Source organism: Lichenostomus cassidix, chromosome 1, assembly GCF_008360975.1.
Source record: "Lichenostomus cassidix isolate B80296 chromosome 1, HeHo_3.0, whole genome shotgun sequence".
NCBI lineage: Eukaryota > Metazoa > Chordata > Aves > Passeriformes > Meliphagidae > Lichenostomus > Lichenostomus cassidix.
This window is the reverse complement of record NC_139479.1, coordinates 56,679,928-56,700,387: the sequence shown is the minus strand read 5'-3', so window position 1 is coordinate 56,700,387 and position 20,460 is coordinate 56,679,928.

Below are 20,460 nucleotides of genomic sequence, written 5' to 3'. Positions count from 1 at the left end.
AAATTATCAATTAGACAAAAAAAATATATCTGGAACAAAGTTATCACAGTATTGTTCCCCACTCGGTTATTTCAAGGCACCGATTTAGGAATAGCTGTGCCTCTGATCTTTGGCTATGAATGTCTAGGATGTTAGTCATAAAGGATGAACAAATCCTGACTGGAACTCCAGCAAATCAAGTTTTAAGTAACAAAATATACACCTGTTTGTTGATAAACCACTGGGCACATTTTGCTGACTTTCTGCTATTGCCTCTCAGCTCTGGTGCAAGTTTTTTTCTGACACATGAGGAGTAATGCACATGTAATGTGCATTACAGCCCTCTCTGTTTATGCCCATCTGTGAAGGGCTATTTGTTACCAAATTCATGTTTTCCAATTTTGATAAATAATTAAAGTTCAAGAACTACTAACTGCTCAAGGTCATATGACCAGGTGTAGCTGTTTTCTAGGTGAACATCTACCTCTGAGCTGCCTATTTCTCCCTGTCAGAATGACTAACTCAGGCTCAGCTGTGGGTACTTGGACTTCCAAACTTAGAGCAACCATAAGATTCAGTCCGTGGCACTCAAAGAGTTATGCTATGAATAAACAGAATAAACAGCACTATGAGGGGAGAAACAGTGTAAACAACTTAATCTTGGAGTCAGGAGTTTGACAGAACTCTCTGAAGTCAGAAATTTAGTGTCCTGCTTTTGTGCCCTGATCACTTCATGCACCACACTGCTTGTGCTTTACTCTAAAGAAAATAAAAGATTTTTTAAACACAAATAAATACATACATATATACACACACATATGCAAATGTATGATGACAGACACGTGCACACAGATGCACACATACACACAATATATACACAAATATTTTTTAAGTAGACTCCTCTCTATAGTAGCTGTTGTGACAGCACTTAATCAAAAACTGAGATCTGGACAAACACATCCCGATACCTTCTAAATTTAAGCCATGAACCTTGTAGTGCAGGATGAAGGCAAGGGGAGGAGGTGGAACATACTGCAAGGTTACCAGGCAGATGCTGCTTCAACATATCACCTTCTGATGGACCCATCCTTAGTTTTAGTGGGATGACAGAAGGAGAAAACAGGAGTACTGAGGAGGAAAGCCAGTTTGTTTGTTTTTTGGGTTTTTTTTAATTACATATATTGATTCAAACAATAGACAAACAGTTCCTAACAGTTCCCGTGTTGTCCTAGTAACAGGTGCAAAAGTAGTAGTAGTATGTCATTGTCAGATTGTTTTCATTAGAAGCATAATTCATTATAGCATTGTTATCTCTGTTGAAATCTCCTTTTTTCAGTGACTTAACTGACCTAACTATTCATAAAAGTGTCTTAAACTTAGAAAGCTTCTAAGCATTTATCTAAGTTACAGCAGCTGAATCCCACCTGTGGCTGGGAGTCCCAGCTTTGGCATAATAAAGATAAAAAGATACTTCCATAATGAAGTTCTTAGCTATCTTATCTGAGATAGCTGGGGTGGGTGATCTCTTTTATATTATTTTTTTAATAGAAAAAGTGAGAAACTGGTGAGAGAAGATGCTCAGCTGCTAGATGTTGCAATGATGCTTTTTTTATTGTTTTTAATCCTGGCTTCTATTATTTTAGTTCTGCCTACACAAAAGAAACATTAGACTGTTCTCTCATTTAGACTCAGTGACAGTAGTTCCACATATCAGCTGTAACCAGATTTGTGATTGATGGCAGCCATTAATATCCTCTAACATGGAATTTTATACACAGATACATGCACGTGTTTTATTTAGGTTCATTAATCTGAGTGGTTCAAGGACAGTGCTTCTTTATCAGGTTTTCATAAAACAATTAATTGATGTAAATTTGCCTTCTGTTCTGCATCATGTGGATTTGAAGGTTCATAAGATTCAATATTGGAACTCAATAATGAAAGCTAACCTCACGACTTCATCATCTATAACTGGAGGTTGTGTATTCATCAACCTAACTCTAGAGTTTTCCTGGGCTATTTTGAATAACTAATGTGGAATAAATCTTACGTTTACAAGAAGATTATACTCAGAAGGGATTAGAAAGCTAGAAATCTGAGTTTTAAATGTTTGTGACCGGTCTGCTTTGTATTCACTTTTTTACATTCAGTACACAGTGACTGATATTTTGTCAGGCATATTATGCACAGTATAGGTTTATAAAGATCCAGAGATGCTGCATATCTCACTTTCCTCCTTCAAGCTTATTAAAACTTTTGACTACTCTTGGTGTCAGGATTGATTCCTTTTTACCTTCACAGTCTATTTCTTCACCTTTATATGTCTTTTTACATGAAAGACATATTTGGACTACAATATAGTGATTCAGAGTCTTGGGAAACATACAGAAAATAATTAAAAATGTATTTGCTCTCATAAGCTCAAAGGAAAACACAGAGCCTCACTTAAACTTATCCTAGTGTTGATGGCATACAGATCCACAGCTAGTAAGCTGATAGGGAAAAGAGAATGAACATCAGGTACTGCACAGACATTCCACTCTTATGCTGGGACAAATTATGGTATTTTAACAGTGTTTTAGACAAGTTACCATTGAATATAAAAAAAGAAAAAAGGCAATTAAATATTTGACCAAAGATTTCCATGGTAAGCCCCAAAATTTCTTGTAGTGTATTGGTAAGTGGATTTTTCTTGTGCAAGTTTGTGAAAGAACTAGAAAGTCCATTTCCACTTACATATGCCATGTATTTCTTCATACGAGTTTCTAGCCTCATTATATACATCTTCAAGACACTGATGGTGTAATAAACATATCTTTCCTTTAAAAATTTTCATAAATAAAAGCAATAACAAAAACAAAAATGCACAGATATTTGTTTAATAATAGAAATGAGAAAGAACTGATTAGGGCATAAATGTGAGCAACAAAAACATACATTAATCTCTTCCATTCTGTTTATCCTTTTCTGATCAGGACTTTCTATTTATGGTTCTGCTTTATAAAAGACTTATTTATAATCATGTAATGGAGATTAAGTTTTGAAATCTGAATATCTTTACAAGATATCTCTTGGCCATTCTCAGGTATGACATTTACTTTAAGTAATTTATTGATTAAAGCAATGGTGAAGAGGGAACTGCACGCACAAGACTTATCTGTCCACACAAAAACCTCATATAAAAATGAGACACTATTTTAAATTATTTTTAACACAATTAACTAATTAATTATTTGTATTAGGTTATATGTGATCAGCTACTCTAGCAGCCACTGTTTGCAGGAGACTTACTCACCAGTCATCATGGAACTTCACACACTTGTGACATGGACCATAATTTCAGGCGACGCTGACATGATATTCTTGTAATTTGATATAAGGCTTGTTCCAGTGAAGCCAATCACACCTTGTCCTATCATGGATTCATGTCAAAGAAGGGCCAGCCCTGAACTTTGAAATGAAATGAAAAAATTGTGCAGTAATTTTCCTTACTATTTTCTGTATTTTCTTTTATCTTCTCTCCATGTGATGTGTGTTGGAGGATGATTCACTAGTGACTGCCAAGTTGGACTAGCTAATGTGTTGGAGGTCCCTCACATCTGACCAGAACTCAAGGTCTGAGACAACAACTAGGTAAGCATCTCCAGGTCCAGGCATAGATTTAAGTCTGACAACTTAAAGCCTGTGAATTTACTGGTTTTGCCAGTCAAGAAATAGGAGTATGCGCCTGTTTCACAGATTAGCTTCAAACTTGGTGAGACGCAGAAGAGGAAGAATCCTGGGCTGCCTGTGCCCAGGTGCATGTGCACACTGCTAGTGTTTATGTGGGTGCTGGAGAGGGCCATGCTGTCTCTGTGTTGACATGAGGCCAGTCACCCCTCTCGTGCTCATCTTTGGGACACTTGTAGTACAGAGTACTTGTTGAATCCTCAGGTACTGTCTGGATCTGGAAATGGCAACAGCAGCAAGCAGATTGAGAAGTCTCCTTGGTTTATGAATCCTAATCCAGCCTGGCCTTAGGAAAGTCAGCTCTATTTCATTCATTTGAAGGTTATCTGCAAAATATGTCACAGTGCTACGTACACAAGGAAGGGCAAGAACTTCTTTCCAAAGGTAACTGATCTTCCACTCCCTCAAGTGCTGGGGAACAGGCTGGCAAAACTAATCAACTGATCTAAGTCCCTTCTGGGAAGACAAAGATTTCCTTTAGTTCTTCAGTCTGGTGTGTTCTATGACACAGGAACTCTAAGGAATCCCTACAGCAAGCTCTTTCCAACTATCATCGTGGTGTCTCCTGAATAAGAGTAAATATTTGGTGATATTTGATAGTTATGGAGGAAGGGTAGAAAAATGCTATTTAAATATCTATTAACATACATAATATTTTCTCCAGCATTTTAACTCAATGGTTTTACCATTAGTTCACATAGGAGCAAATTATACAAACAGCAAAGTGGCAAAATCCTTCTTACAGGATTTGTTAAGACTCATATTGCTATTTGACTTTTAATGAATATTAAGATTCACTAATGCAGAGAAAATAAAATTGTTTCTGTTCTCCTGTCCTAGGTTCTGCTGTCATTTTTCACCCTCTAAAAACTTCTGGTTTCTGCAGGATGTGTAGTCACATTGCATTTTCAAGAGTGCTAAATGTGAACATGCACCTATCTATGCATCAGCTAATATAAATTAAAAAAAGGTATCTGTTTTTACACTTGACTTTAACAATATGATCAGGTTAATGATACATTTAAAGTTAATGAACCAGTTATTTTTAGAGTAAGCAATAAGCACACACACTCATTTTACTGTGCAAATAACTGCTCACTGTCAGTGGCCTCTCTATTGCTGTTTGCACCTCTAAATTAGTCTTGAACAATTATTAATAAGATCTCATGGAATGTTTCTATTGATGCTTTCTAAAACTGACTAGTTCTCTTAGGAAGTGTAAAATCTTGCTGAAAATTAATTTTATTCATTCAATATATAGGTATCCATAATGTTGATATTGCAGAAAATCAGCAACCTCATAATGTTATATGGAAATTTCTGCAAAAACCACAAGTATATGTTATTTTTTTGCCTAGCAGAATATTCTTTAATCTGGTTAGATACAGGAAGGCTTGGGATAACAATGACAATAGTAGTGTGAGATTAACAGCTAAATTTTTGGATTGGTGAAGATGAGAGAAGCCAAGAGTGAGAGTATACAAACTGTACCACAAATCCATGTTCCAGAAACATTTTATGGCATAGTATTATACAAAGAACATTCCAAAAGGCAAAACTGGGGTTTTTGTTGTGTTATACAGATAGCAAATTATGTTTTCTTTCTGAGTCAACTGTGCCATTCATGCAATTCCTGACAGAATGGAGATGGAGAACTCTTGGTATTGCCAAGTGAGTTCTGCAGCCAGAATTATTTTAAGCAGAGATTAAAAAAACATTGTGAATAGCCAGCCTCTCATGTCACGTAAACATAGTGCAGAGGTAAGACAGGTATTTGTTCCTGTGAGCAAAAGAGATCATCAGATATTGCTACTGTAGAATTGTACCTGTGTTCAAGGAGGCTTTATTCAAATCTAGCTAGTGCTGCAACCCATGTGTTAGCATATTCAGGCTTTATGCAGCACCAAAAAAAAGTGTCAAATGCCAAACAGAAATGGATTCCAAGGCGGACAATGCAGTTTGGAGGAAATGCAGCATTATTCTTCCACAGACAATAAGCCACTGTCTAAATGAGAACATTCTCATTAAATATGTCCTGAAAAAAAGGTATCAGTGGAGAAATATCTGTGGTGAATACGTGAGGAAAACTTTTGGATGACATAAAATCACACATAGGACTTTTTTTAAAGCTAACAATGGACAGGCACTCTGCACAAAATTTGTGTCTAGGCTACCATGCATAGCTCACTTGTAGCTGGCCCTTATCATTCTTTTGCTAGAGACTGCCTCCTCTCAGTCCCTGATTCTAAAGATACTTTAATCAAAACAAATTGGGTTACTTTAAAATGTGCAAATACCAACTCTTCTATAGCCCACATCATTTTGACTGATGCAAATTGCAGAGTACCTGTAACAGTGCTTGTGTAAGGGGATCTATTGGGGAGAATAATGTCAGGCAGAAGGAAAAGGAACAGCAGGGCTAAACTGGCAATGGTAACCTTTTCTGTTAATACAGCTGAATCCCAAAAAGGCTGTTTATCCACAGGATAGAGGAACCAATGGCAAGTATGCAACACCAGAAGTGGACAAATGACACTAGTTTTGACAGGTTAGGACATAAACATCAGTAGAAATGCAATCCAGAGATCAACAGTGATATAAAGCTGAATAATGAGGCACAGGCAGAGACAGATTCATGAAGAGTTTCAGTGCTTTCGCCAGAATCCATATTCCCTTGCTATAAGCAGATATTGCATTATCAGATACAGCCAGCTCAGCAAGATGTCAAGGGTGGAGAAAGTCATTGCTGCGTTTTAGTGTGGGAGTGACAGCCATAGGTTTAACAGCACCAGATGGGCAAACCTGTGGCATCTGAACAGTTCAAGTGTGGATCTGTTACAGAAACTGTGATGTGAATGGCTGCGGGCAAGCTCTCCTGGTGGAAAGCCTTCTGGATCTGCACCAGAAGTGAGGAAATGAGCCAGCACTGGCTGTTTAAGCCAACATCAGCAGGTCTCTCAGGACTCAGCTGTCTACTCATCCCACTCTCAGTCCACAATAAAGTAGTGCATAAATAACTGTCTAAGGAACACAGATATCTTCCTAGTATAGACTGCTCTTGGCTCCTCTACCATAGGAAGTACATGACTTTGGGCTATGGGAACATTTTTCAGTATTGAGATTCTTGTAGCCATGCCTGAACTGAACTAACCATTTAAAAAATATAACAAAATCTCTCTTTATGCTGCAACAATCAGTGTCCAGCTGAAAGCAGAAATCAGTGATCTAGCTGGTTTTGTAGTGACATTGGTACAAATCTTTTTTCACCAAACAAAGGCGACAATAGACATATAAATCACTTTTACAGAAAATTCAGGTCAGAGAAATTCTTAAGAACTTCCTCTTTTCCTTGTTCCCTAGCTGTGGTCTCAGCTCAAAAGTGAAGATGACCTCAGCAGTTAGCAGCCACAGAATTTCACACTGCAGCAATGCCTCCTCCTCAGTGCTGTTGAGTGAAAATTCTCTACTTTATTGCAAGTAAAGAGTCAAACCAGACACCCAGATTTTTTTCCCCCTATTTTTCATGGAAAGTACATTTCTTTCCTTTTAAAATTTTTGGTGCTAGATTTTTTATTTTTTGTGAAAAAACCCAAACAACCTAGCAGTTTTAGTTAAAAATGCACAAAAACCTGAAAAGCGTTTGTGAGTCAATTTGATAACACACACACTTGTTGCTGTTAATGGAAGTATTCATCAATTTAAACTCAGTTTTAGAGTTTAGAGAGAAAGTACCAAGAAAAATTGCAGAACATCCTTGTAACTCAGAGTGTTAAGAATGCCCAGCAAGACAGAGGGCTGTGTTCATTGCATTAGCTTTTGATTCAAGATGTTGAGTGCTCTTAAAACAGTGACTTCCTTGTTTTACCTGTTAGTGCAGGGGTTCATTGCACCTTAAATGATTGAAGACCCAGGTATATGTGTACTGATGCACAGTGCCTTCTTCATGTCCTGCTAATGATAAAGCATTACCAGGAGTTTGTAGCCAAATAGGGTAGATTTATTGCTGCCTTCGTGCTGGTGATGTTGAAAGCAGCTGGATTATAACACCAAAACTTGTTTTTGATCTCTCCCCTGGAAACTAGATAGAAAATGCTACAAAAAAAGCAGCTGCACAGAAGACCTAGGTATTATAGTTTGCACAAAATTTACCATTTGGTTTCTTTATTACTGGCAGTATTGGGTTTGGCTTTTAAACTCTGCAGTGTTGTTTACTAGTATGTGAATGGTTATAAGAAAAATGTGTGAAACACAATAAAATTTTAAGGTACCTGGCTGAAGCTTGATTTTTTGTTGTTGTTGGAGGTTTTAGAGTTATTTGTGTTTGTAGTAGCCAAGAACCCAGCAAATTCTCAGAATAAACTGCATTGAACTCACTACATTAAACTGTCCATGGCTTAAGCAAAGTATACAGTCTTTCACTGGCAGCCAAAGGTGCCAGAAAATGATGAGACACTGCCAGTATAATTTGCAGATGTTAGTAATCATGAATTCAGTGTTGGGCATGAAGGAATGTGGAGAGAGGAGTTCCAGAGACTGGCCAGCAGCATTGCATGTGGCCAGAATTTTTCACTGAGTTCACATGTGTTCTGCGATACTGTTTGTGCACCTTCTGTCCAGATATATTTGAACACACTAGGGAGTACCTTCCTAATCAGCTGTTACCTGATGCCCATCTGCTATCCCAAATAACATGTGTCCTCTGTAACATTTACCAATGTTTGCTCGTGGCTCATTACTTTTTCAGGATATGCTGTTTTGTAAAATAATACCTATTAAAGCTGGTATTCCTATCACCTCATCTTAGGTTTCTGAAAGTCTGGTATTTACTCTAGGCTGCAATACTGGCTCCCACTACAGTCAAATGAAAGCTAGGCATCTATAAAGGAAGTTTCATCCTTTTCTGAGAGATCTAGGATACTCATAGTGAACTCTTATCTGAAGGAAATGTTCTCTTTCCTCTGAGTATAGAGAGAACCCAATATCACTAGTTTAGGATACTAACCTACAAGAAATATTAACATTAATATTAATCTGAATAAATATAGTTGTCTATAACCTCAGGCTCTTTTTACAGTCTTTTAGGAGAAATATGTGCAATGCATCTCATTTTACAGTTCAACGTCTAAAACAAGTGAGCTAAATCCCATACTAGAACTATTCTTTCTTCTATATTGACTATGATGAGGTACAAAAAGTCACTGCCACAGATGGTGTTGTCTCCCACCTTTACAGAAGGTTTAGTATAAATGACAAGTTTGTATAAAGACCATTTATCAGTTAGACTCTGGTTCTGTGAGTACAATTACTTTTGCCTATGCTGGATAGATATTACAGGGACTCTCAACGTGTAAATACTTACTCCTTAAATTCTTGTTACTGAAGTTAAGACTGGACTTTCAGATCCCACTCAGCCTAAAATTCACCAAAAATTCACATTGATTTAAATCAAGATAAGAAAGGAGTTTATGTTAACAGAGAACATGGTGTGGTTTGGTTTGGTTGGTTGGTGGGTATTTTTCTTTTCCAAAAGAAATATATATTGTGCTCAGGGTTCTTCACATCTTAAAGATATGAATACCAAGGTTTAAGTATCCTTGTAGAGGGTTGCTTTGTTGTGTTTCCATAACAGAGCCCATTACCTTGAGTTTGTGAATGCAAACAGGAGGAGGGATCAGATCAGGAGGGGAATTGAAGCTGCCAGTAGGGAAGGGTGGTTTTTTGCTTGTTTGTTGTGGGGTTTTTGGTGGTTTGTTTTTTTGGTTCTGGATATTTGTTTGGGTTTTTTTTTATGACATCTAACTTTAGGGTAGCAAACTTGTACTTTGTCACATAGTAAAGCTGATGAATTTCTAGAAGTGGTCAGCCAGGAGCTGGCATCAAAATTCAATGTTTCATAAGAAATTCTATCAAAACAAAAGAAACAACTCTCTGTTCTTGTGGAAAAAAAGCATATTTTTCTTGAGTAAGTCAAGTGTGAATTTCTTACATGTTCCCTTTGCACATGTTCTACAAAGGATATGAACTTTTAGATGCCACCAGCTAAATCACACAGCTATGTAACTCAGGTTACTGCATCTCTTGCTTTTAGCCCTCAAAATCCTCACAGAAAGAGTCAAGGGGTGCTAGCAGAGTCATAATAAATCAATGAGAGTTTCTCACTTGCTGTAATGGACATTGGATTAGATCTTGCGTTCGCTCATGTACCAAAAATTATAGAAGTTGCAGAGACTGGTACATGTTTCTTTTTAAATTCATTGGGATAAAATATTTGTTACTAAAATAAAATAAAATAAAATAATACCTCTCTCCCTCTGCTACATCTGTGTCTCTCAGTTTACCTCCCCCCAAAAGTCAAAATTTAATAAAATAAAGGGAAACTTTCTGTAGTCCAAGAATAAAGGGGGATAAAAACAAATATGTTCATCAGTCTGGCTATTAAGAGCAGCTGCACCAGAGACAGTTGACCACCAAATGGTATCCTAGCAACCTACAGTAGCATCATTATACATACTGCTATCAAGCCAAATTTATCCTTTTCAATATCTTTGCTTCAAGAGATCAGGGATGAGTAGAGAGCAGAGGATGAAAATGGTGCCTATGAGAAAGACAACATGGGGTTTTAATTTAAGCAGGGGTTATATGGAATGCCCGTGTAAAAGAAATAAGAAACATCACATTTTTGTGACAAGGAAGGATGTCATCCTGTGGTAAGGCACTCAGACAATTATGAATCAATTTGCTTTCAGAATACTAATCCTGTGTGTATTTTAGCTTGGAATAAAACAAGCAATATGTCATATTTTAATTCCATTTAATTAGGGAAGGGTGAGGGAAAATAATTTTTAATTATTCAAACTTTCTAAACCTTAAAAAAATATCTAGGTAATTCCACCAATAAATTGTGGCTTTCAAAAAAATAGCTGTTATTTTTTGTAATATTAAATCTGATAATTACAATTCTATTAATAAACTCTCAAAATTGAGCAGTTCCCTCTTTTTATATCATAAATTGCTTGTATTCCCTTTTATATTTAGAGTCATTGATCCTGGGCTGCCCATATAATTTACCAATGTGCATAATAATCATGACTGTAAATAGCTTTGTCAAAGAGTGGAAAACTGAACCTCTGTGCAGATTAATTACAGGATATTCCCTTTTTTCAGTTTTCAGCAAATATTGGAAAAAACCTGATGAACATCTAGACTTTTCCCACCATAGGGGCTGGACTCTCCTGTCCAGAGTAAATTAGCTTGGTTTCACCAGTCCTAGTTGAAGTGAGCACCTCTGACCTCAACTCGGGGTTTGGCTGAATGTAGCAAAGCTCCTGACAATGCAGACAGAACATGACCTCAAGCAGAAGCAAAACCATCTCACTTCAGTAGCAGATGTATTGCCAAGTAAGCAGTAGCTTGCAAATATCTGGACAGTACGCAAAGCTACTGATCACTGATCATTTTTAACTTATAGTCCAAATGTTATCCTTGCTGAGAATACACGCCACAGGGAATGGATTTTGAAAGCTGTGTTTTGTGATATAATAAGTGTTTTTGTATGCACCAGAAAATCTGAGTGGAAAAGATTTTCATATGACACCCTGCAGTAGAGGGCTCTTTGGAGACTTAGCTGGGGGAAAAAAAAACAAACCCACACGAGAAACCCAAACCACTAAATTATGCACTTTTTAAAATGGCATGATTGAAGTAAGTTTTCAATCCAATGTTCAGTGTCTCCCTTAATTTGTATTTCCAATTCCTTTCAATGATCTGTTTTGAAAGCAGGCTAGTTAGCTTCCTATTCTTTCTTATTTATGCAGCTTACAACAATCCCCCATCTTCTCCAAATATTCTGCCAATCCCTAGCCACCACTGGTAGTACTTCTTCATCACAACCGTTCACATCTTCTTTGGCTTCCAAGGAAAGAGCCTGCCATAGGCATATTTTAATCTGGTAGAATAATTTATCCTACTCTATGCAGTTCCAACTTTACTGTCTACTCTTCCCCCAAATGCCTGTGCATTTATGTAGCCAATCACAGGCTAAAAAAATATGTATAATCACCCAAACAACAGACACATTGGCCTCTTGTAATCTGGCTGCCTCTATGCACACTGTATGTTTCTGATTAGTGTTCCCTGAGCAATATATCAAAGGAACACTGGACAAGAAAGAGCCTGAGAGCTGACAGAAAAGCTGCCCTCTGCTAGTCTGCAGCCACATTGACTGAGATCTGTAATATGTGTGCTGAATATTTGCCTGTGAAACAAATATGTCTTCAGCAGCTTAGGCTGTATCAACAGGACAACAGGCCAGACCTATTTAAAAATGCCTTTGATAGAGTCAATAAGACAAGTTATATTTTGCTGCATACACAGGAGTACATATGAAGAGATATTAAAAGTTTCTGTAGTCTCCCACACCAAGTGTGCATCTCCAAACATTGTGTGGATTTTCAGAGCATGTAATTTCTGCTTTAATTTGTTCTGTTAGCCTGATCTTTGTCAAGAGATGAGCTAAGGATGCAGTAATCCTGTTCACAAGAAAGAGAATACCATCACTGGTAAGAAGATAAAACTGACCTTAGTTTTACATTCTTCTTGAAAAAATGTTAGAGGAAACAGACAAGTCTTCAGAACCATGGGGCAGTACAAATTCAGAGCAACTAAACAGAATTCTTAGAAAGGAATCAGAGTAGGCCTTTGAGTTTTTATGTGATACTAAATTATTGTTTCAAGGATATTAACAACTTGGCAGCTAAGTGAGCAGAAGAACCACTTCAGAGAAATCGTATCCAACAAATGCTGCAGCAATCCAGTTTGATTGATTAGTGTAGGAATTTATGAAGACACTATATGAATTATTGGGGGTTTTTTTGTAATAACAAAATCTGGATTTAGTAATTTGGGTGGTCATTTCCATATCTAAAATTTGGTGTTCACCTAGATTATAATTAAATTCTGAGTAAAGTAGTTTTTGCACAAGTGAAATTCCTGTAAGAATTTGGTGCCAACACGTAGGCATTTTAACCTTGAGAATTTTTAAAGTAGAAGACAAGCACATCTCCTTCAAGACTGTCTTTTATCTGTATCATGCATCTGAAAAAGTCTGCACTTTATAAATCATATGCAGTAAAGAAAATGTCCTATCTTTTGTGGGCAGAGTGTGAGAAAAAAGAAAAAATGGGGAAAAAAGAGGCAAAACAAGGTCCATACAATTTTAGCTGCAATTCTAGCTTGCTTGGCAAAGGAAGTTCCACCCATTGACAGGCAGGCCTTCTGCCATCTGTGTTAAGTGGGTGCATTGCAAGCACCTGGAGTTACAATGAATACTTTCCTTTTTAATTCTTTCTTGTAAAACAGATGGGAAAAAGCACAGCTAGTGGTGTTATGCTGTGTTTAAATATGAGAAGGCCATCATTTAGTCTCACTGTTGCCTTTCAGCCTGACACCTATATATTTGGACTCCCAGGTTTTAATCAGCAGAAGCATGTCAGTGCTCAGGAGGGTGTTGTAGTGAGTTACTTGCAAAGAGCTGGAAAGAGGCCATGAGTGACCTACTGCTTATGCAATGGCAGTATACTGATTAGAGGAGATTATAGTTTTCTGAATGCAAAGCTCTAGTTTAATGAGCATTTTAAGGGCAATGCAAGAAATCATGTTATCTCTAAGCCCTATGGAGGTACACGATAAATAGGAGAATTCACAGATGCACTAATTCAAATGTCAAAAAGGGGATAATTATAGCCTTCCAAAGATGTTTCTTATATATATATGTCTCTGAGGTTTCTCCTAAAAATCCCCAACAAAACAACAAAACAGACAAAAGTTTATAAGGTCCCATCTTCCCAAAGGCTTGAAGGAGAATAAAGTACCTTTGAAGTGACATTAGGAACCTTGAACTGAAAAGAGCAACACAGGCAAATCCTGTCCAACAAACCACTCCAAATTCTGTAGGGGACTAAGTGTATTTGGCCAAAGGTTCCTAATTGGTAACTTTGTGTTTGCAATCGATTGTTTTTTGTGGAGTATCAATAATCAGTTTGGGACACAAAAACATTGGCAAAATAGATAGGTGTGCTTAAATCAAAGTTGTAATATTTCATCTCTCCTCTTTTTACGTAGTGGGGAGGGGATATAGATGTGATCTAGAAGTTTTTCAAGGAAGCAGTGGCCCAGATTGCAAAAGATGGCTAGGATATTCAACTTAGGGGAGAGCAGGCAGCTTATTTTTCCTTAGCTATTTCTATCCTTGCTATCCAGTGCCTGTCTAAAGTAAAATGCAGAAAGAGCACTGCTGTACAACAGTTATGATGGCTAAGGCAGAACACCGAGATGCAAAACCTGTACATTTTAAACATCTGCATCCTAATGATGGCCTAAAACACAGTTCTCGTGGATGAGAATTCTACCAGTGAGTAATTATGCAAAAGGTACCATGGCACAGGAAAAGGCTTCAGGCTCTGAATTCTAGCTTTGCATAGGTACTTTAAGTTATCCCAACTCTTTTTCATTTTCTTTTACCTAAAATGTCCAAATCAAACCCCTTTGTAGTATTCATAATCTGCTAGAGATCAAAAGCTGCTGAGTGAAATACCCTGATACATCTTCAAACTCATTATTTCCCAAGAAGTAATGATAGTGGGCTGGACAGATGAAGCAAATATATCTTCATCTGGATTATTTTCCAACTCAGTGTTCTGAAATCAGAGATAAACACAGCAGCAACCAAGATTTCAGAGGAGCTATAGGATTAATATGAAACAATTCCCACTCCTTGTATCCTGTTTTCCCAGTACTGAAAAGGAAAAAAAAGTGAAAAATAAAACCAAACTAACAACTTATCAGTTTTTCTCTGGAATCACTAGGAAGGAGAAAGGGATTATTTCATTTTTATTTTTATTTTTATTTATTTTTATTTTTATTTTTATTTTTATTATTTTTATTTTGTAAGAGTCATAATTTCTGTGGAATAAGTGGGTGGAAATTGGTCAGCAACAACTGGAATGTTAAAAGCTCTTGACTTTTTCTTTCAAGAAATGAGAAGTGCAGTAACAGGTGAGAAAGTTTATCTATTTCCTTACTTTTGTTTTCAGTCTTTTAAAAGTATTTTGTTCAAAGTATCACAGTGTATGTTTTGTAAAGATGCACACTATATAACCTTACTTGATGCATAGAAGAAATAAGACGTTATTTCAAAATGGAGTTTTGTACAAAAAGTTTATTTTTTGTAGCAGAAGTAGACTGCTTGGTAATTATATTTTTAAAGATAAATTTACAATATATGTATAGAAACATAGGAAACCATTAAACAATTGAACTGTTAGATCTGTAGTTAATTCATTAAAACAAGTATTGTGGTAATTCACTTAAGGGAATTTAGTTTTTTCAAAGTGTTGCATTCAACCTTTGAGAGGTTATTTCCTTATTACTCTGGCCATGAAAGAAGAATTTATTAAAAACCAGTAGAAGATGGCTGATGTTAAGTCAAATCATCTTTTTAAATAAACAGTTTCCAAAGTTTTATATCCCATCTGTCTTTAAGTAGTTAAGAAAAACTGATATTCAGTATTCTTCCAGTGCAAAGAAAAGAGATTAATATTTATGAATTATGACTCAGATTAAGATTTATATATTCATTCCACAAAAGTAAGCTTACTGAATCACCATTTCTCCCCACCTGAATTGCAGGTACATTTTGCTTGGAAGGAAACTGAATTTAAAAATACATATTGTGCAGTGGGCATACTAAGTTTTAAAACACAACTTCTGATGGCTGAGTGGCAGTGAAAGGCAACTACCAAGTTTGCAAGTAGATTTTCTCCCAGGAATAATTTCCACTCAACAAACTGAACTTGGAATAACAATGACAAGAACATTTTAGAAAGCTTTATTTCGTTTCATAGTTTTCCTACTTCTTAATGACAGTGTGTTCCCATTTATTGTTATTATCATTATCATCACCCTCATCTTAAACTACCTTTGACTTAAAGAATATTACTATGTAATTACAAATGTGTAATAAAGAATTTTTTTCACGGTTGTTGAATTTATAAATTTATAATTTATTAATACCTGATATGTTTCTTAGGGGTTTTTTGGGTTTTTTATTATTATTATTTATCATGCAGGTGCATCCCTCAGAAAATCAGGAATACAACAAAGTCCTAAAGCTCTGAATTTCCAACACATTTGAAAACAAGGTCATATTAAAGCAAGATAAAGATAAGATTTTTGATAAACAAGAAATTCTGAAATTTAGTGTTATTTTTGCCATTTAACTTTATAATTATTTGTTAACAGCTGTTTAGGATATACAGGATATATAATTCTTATAAATATGTATTGGATGAAAGTCTACTCAGAATTTTTTGTGTAGGGTATTCCGTTTAGGTTGGGTTTTTTCAATTTATTATTTTTAGTATAAATGCTTCATATTTTTTGAAAGTTTTATGTCAGCGTTTAGTGATGAATGATGGGCATGGTACTCCATTTTAATGGCAGTAGTATAACTGAAGTTCAATCACTATGACTAAATAAAAGTGGGTATAAAATAGAAATACATGCAGTGCCAATAAACACAGTACAGTAAAGGCTCTTGCAAAATACTGCCCTTTGTTTTCCTTTGCTTTTTATACAATGGAAATTGTAGCTTTGGGAATCCTGATATATTTTAATGCAGTATGACATGTTGTTGTGGCCAACTGGTAGGAATGCAAGAAAAAGAAGGAAAATTGCCATCCTAAACACCATGTCAGTATTTCAATTAGCTGTGAAATGCTGTGAGTCAGAATGCATCTGTCTGTAATCAGTAGGGCATTTAAAATATTTCAGGATCCAACTCTTTCCAAGTGTGATCGTATGCAAAATAGTTATTCAATACAGCTTTTTTTCTGTGTAAGAGGTGACTTTTTTCTGGAGAGTTAATGTATTTGAAATTGTTATTGAATATACCCTCATTTTTTAAGATGTTCTAGTTTAAAAAATGTATTAGATACTGAATAAGAAAAAGAAATAAAAATGTTGTTAATGTTTCCAAAATCATGGGTTTATTTTAACTTTCTTTTTCCCATCATTACTGAGATATTTTAATGATGCAAAATAAACTAACTCTATTGTTTTATAAAGCACAATAAAAATCAGAGGAAAATTAGCGCTCTTGAGGAAAAGTTAGGTAATAAATTAAAATGGGATATCCAGATATTTTACATTGGTGGCTTTGGCAGTAAGACAAAGGATCTTTAAAATCCATGTTAAACTGATTATGTGCTACAGCTTTTCCAGTCAGCAGCATATCTTTGACCAAAGTGCAGAACACCTTACTTTGGAAGGACTGGAGTTTGAACATGGATGTTCTGGGATGAGGCACCCTGATTTGGGGGTCTGAGAGGCTGATTTTCCCACAGCAGAAAGCATCACTTACAAACAGAGTATCTTCAGACACAGACAGTAGCTTACATGTCACTTGACTTGTGGCACAGTCATAGAACTGAAACATGCTAAAAATACTCTTTGAAACAATCATTTTGTTTACTTAAAAAAACACACAGAATTAAACTCTCAGATGGAAGAAAAACTCTGCACATATAAGCATGTCTGAAAAAAGCTTTTCACTAGAACTTTCCTCATTATTTAACATGAACTTTAGGCTTATTCCTTCCTCATTCCTGATAAGATTAACTGGAAAACAAGCCTTCTATTTGCATAATAATTTCAGGGTTTCGGAGTTTAGTTTAATTTCACATTTAAATAAAAATTAGACTCAACACATTTCACATGATTAAACATAAAAAAAGTTTTTAAAATGGATAGTTTAACCACATAATGTTCTGTAACTCTTTCTCAAGGTAAAAAAGTACTCTTTTAAAGATATTAGTAATAACTCTCATCCAAGATGTGGAAACTGAATTCTTGGCCATAATTTAAATACAGGTTTCTTGTATTCTGAGATTTTTATTATTCAGTTGGATATTTTCCCTTTCCTTCTGAATCTAAAACATATTCCAGTTTACATTAAATTTATAAAGTTGTTATCTGAGGGCCGGAGGAAGACACTTTCTAATGAAAATGATAAGTTGAAAATGAAGATCAGTTGCAGGAATTTCTTTCTGAAAGTCTTCATTTTCAGTACTGAAGCCAAGACACTTTGTAAAGTAGGAACCTGAGAATGCAAAGTTAAAAAGAAAACAGTAGGAGGATGCTATTTTGGGACTGATTGTTGGCCAAAGTCTGATGATAATCAGGTGATTGTGTAAAAAAAAATTAGATTAGGTGTGATCATTTAAAAATAAAGCTGATTTATTTTAACCTGAAATTCTTCAGGATTATTTGTCTGAGAAATCACTTTTGCTATCCATTTCTTTTGCAAAATTCTTAGCCACAATATACCTTTTAATGCATAAAATGAAGTAAAGAATTTTAAGTGTTCAATCGGTCTGAAAAAAAACCCAACCCTGAAATAGTCATACTATTTGTTGAATTTGGAAAGCTATCTCTGACTATCATAATACAAATTTTGTGTCTAATTGTTATTGATTATCTGATCAATACTTAGAAAATTAATCTTTTTTTTAACACATTTTTTTGCAATAAATGGACAGAGAATTTCCCTAGATGAAGCAGTAAATAATCTCACTGCTATTGTATCAGATAAATATAAGGATATATGAGATGTAATTTTCTTTGGTAGAGGAGTGAATTCAGTGCATGTCTTTACATAGTATAAAATAAAATAAATTACATTTTACTATGCTCTATTCTTCTAATGTTTGATTTTAAAAAAATTAAAAGAAAAAAGGTAGCAACAACAGCGTTTTAGGGGAATTTTGGATATCTCAATTCATTACAGATACAGCTCAGAAAGCCTTGCAAATTAGATTCAAAAGCAGATTTAGAGAGAGAAATGCATCATTTCAAGACACCAATGGACAAAGGAGTAAAATAATTAAGATTCTCAGTGTTACAGCTTAAGTTTTGAATGTCTTTTAGTACCCCTTGCTTCTGCATGCATTCCAAAGACCTATTCTGACTTTAGGTTACAGAAATTTATGTAATCTGTCTATGGTGACATAGTGTGTCAGTGTCACAGCTGGATCCACTTTTTTCTAGTCCTATATGTTCTGTTCTATGACATAGAGGAGGAGAAACGTGAATAGGGATTTTTCCCCCTTTTCTCTCCTTAAATATCACACTTCTTCATGTTATTGCAGCAGAAATATTTGAAAGTCACAGTAAAATTGTGATTTCAGTTTTATTTTTGGATCACAAAGTTGCAGAATCTGTCCAGTTTAGACAAATAATTAATACATACTTAAACTTCTTGAAGAATAAGAAGTGAAAAGGTGTTTATATCTTCAAAGAGCCAGTGGAAAGGCACTTGATATAAATTTGGACACATAGTCTTAATCCAATTTTGTTTTTTATTTTATTTTGGAATAAAACTCCCAGATATTCCTCTCTTAGGTATGCACACTTTTTTGAAATTAAAGTAGTGGAATTCACATTAATTCATATAAAGGCACTTTTTGTTTAATTCACATTGTACAAACACCCAAGGAGGAGTCAAATTATTCATACTTCTTCCTAGAAGCAATTAGGTACATTGTCTGCTTAATGCCAACATACTTAAATGTATGAACTGGAAGTAAATAGTCAAATGTTGATCAGTTTTCAATGTGTCTAGCACTGAATTCCTCTTTTCTTTGTACAACACGGGAGGATAAAGATAAGCCACACTCTCACTAAGGAACCTGCCTATTAAAACATTATGCAAACATCTTTTATTTAGCCTCTTTTTTTCCTTCATTCTCAATAATAGGGTAATCTCTCTTCCTCTATGAGCCTTGCATGTCTTCAAACACAGAAAAGTTTACTTTTTCCAGCATTTTAACTCTTATCCATTTTCAGGAAGAGTAACTTTTTTGTAGAAGGGTTAGAAGCCAAATATTTTCACTGGGTAAAGAAATTATCTATATTACTCTCAGATTAAAAATCAAAGAAGCAAAAGCAGACAAACATGAAAAGCAGACCACAGCTTTCACAGAAAATTTATATCCTAGTCAAGTGATAAATAAAAGGGAACCATTTTTTCCCCTGCTTCTGGCCTTGGAAATATTAGTGGGGTTTAATTCTGCATTATGGTATTTTCCAATATTTATTTGAATAGTGTAATGGACCCTCTGTTTTTCCCATGACACATTATTCACAAATCTTCAGCAACATGGAGAAGCTACAAAGCCATCAATATTATTTGTCTCAAAGATGCTAATTTGTCCCACATAATCTTTCATTTTGATAAAATTAAGTGTGCTGCTTTCATCTTAAGTTTAACTACTGGAAGCAAGATCCTGGGTTCTGGTTTAATCTCCAGCAGCTCTGCTGTAAAGACCTATAAGCCATCATGGTTACAAATACATCAGATTTCTGCTGGGGTAGAGTTAATTTTCTTCACAGTAGCTGGTATAGGGCTGTGCTTTGGACTTGTGCTGGAAACAGTGTTGATAACACAGGGATGCTTTCATTACTGCTGAGCAGGGCTTGCACAGAGTCCAGACCTTTTCTGCTTCTCACAGTGAAAAGGCTGGGGCAGCACAAGGAGCTAGGAGCAGACACAGCCACAGCAGGTGACCCCAGCTGTGCAGAGGGATGTCCAAAACCATATGGCATCATGCTCAGCACATAAAGCTGGGGAAGAATAAGGAAGTGGTAGATGTTCAGAGTGATGGCATTTGTCTTCCCAAGTCACTGCTACACATGATG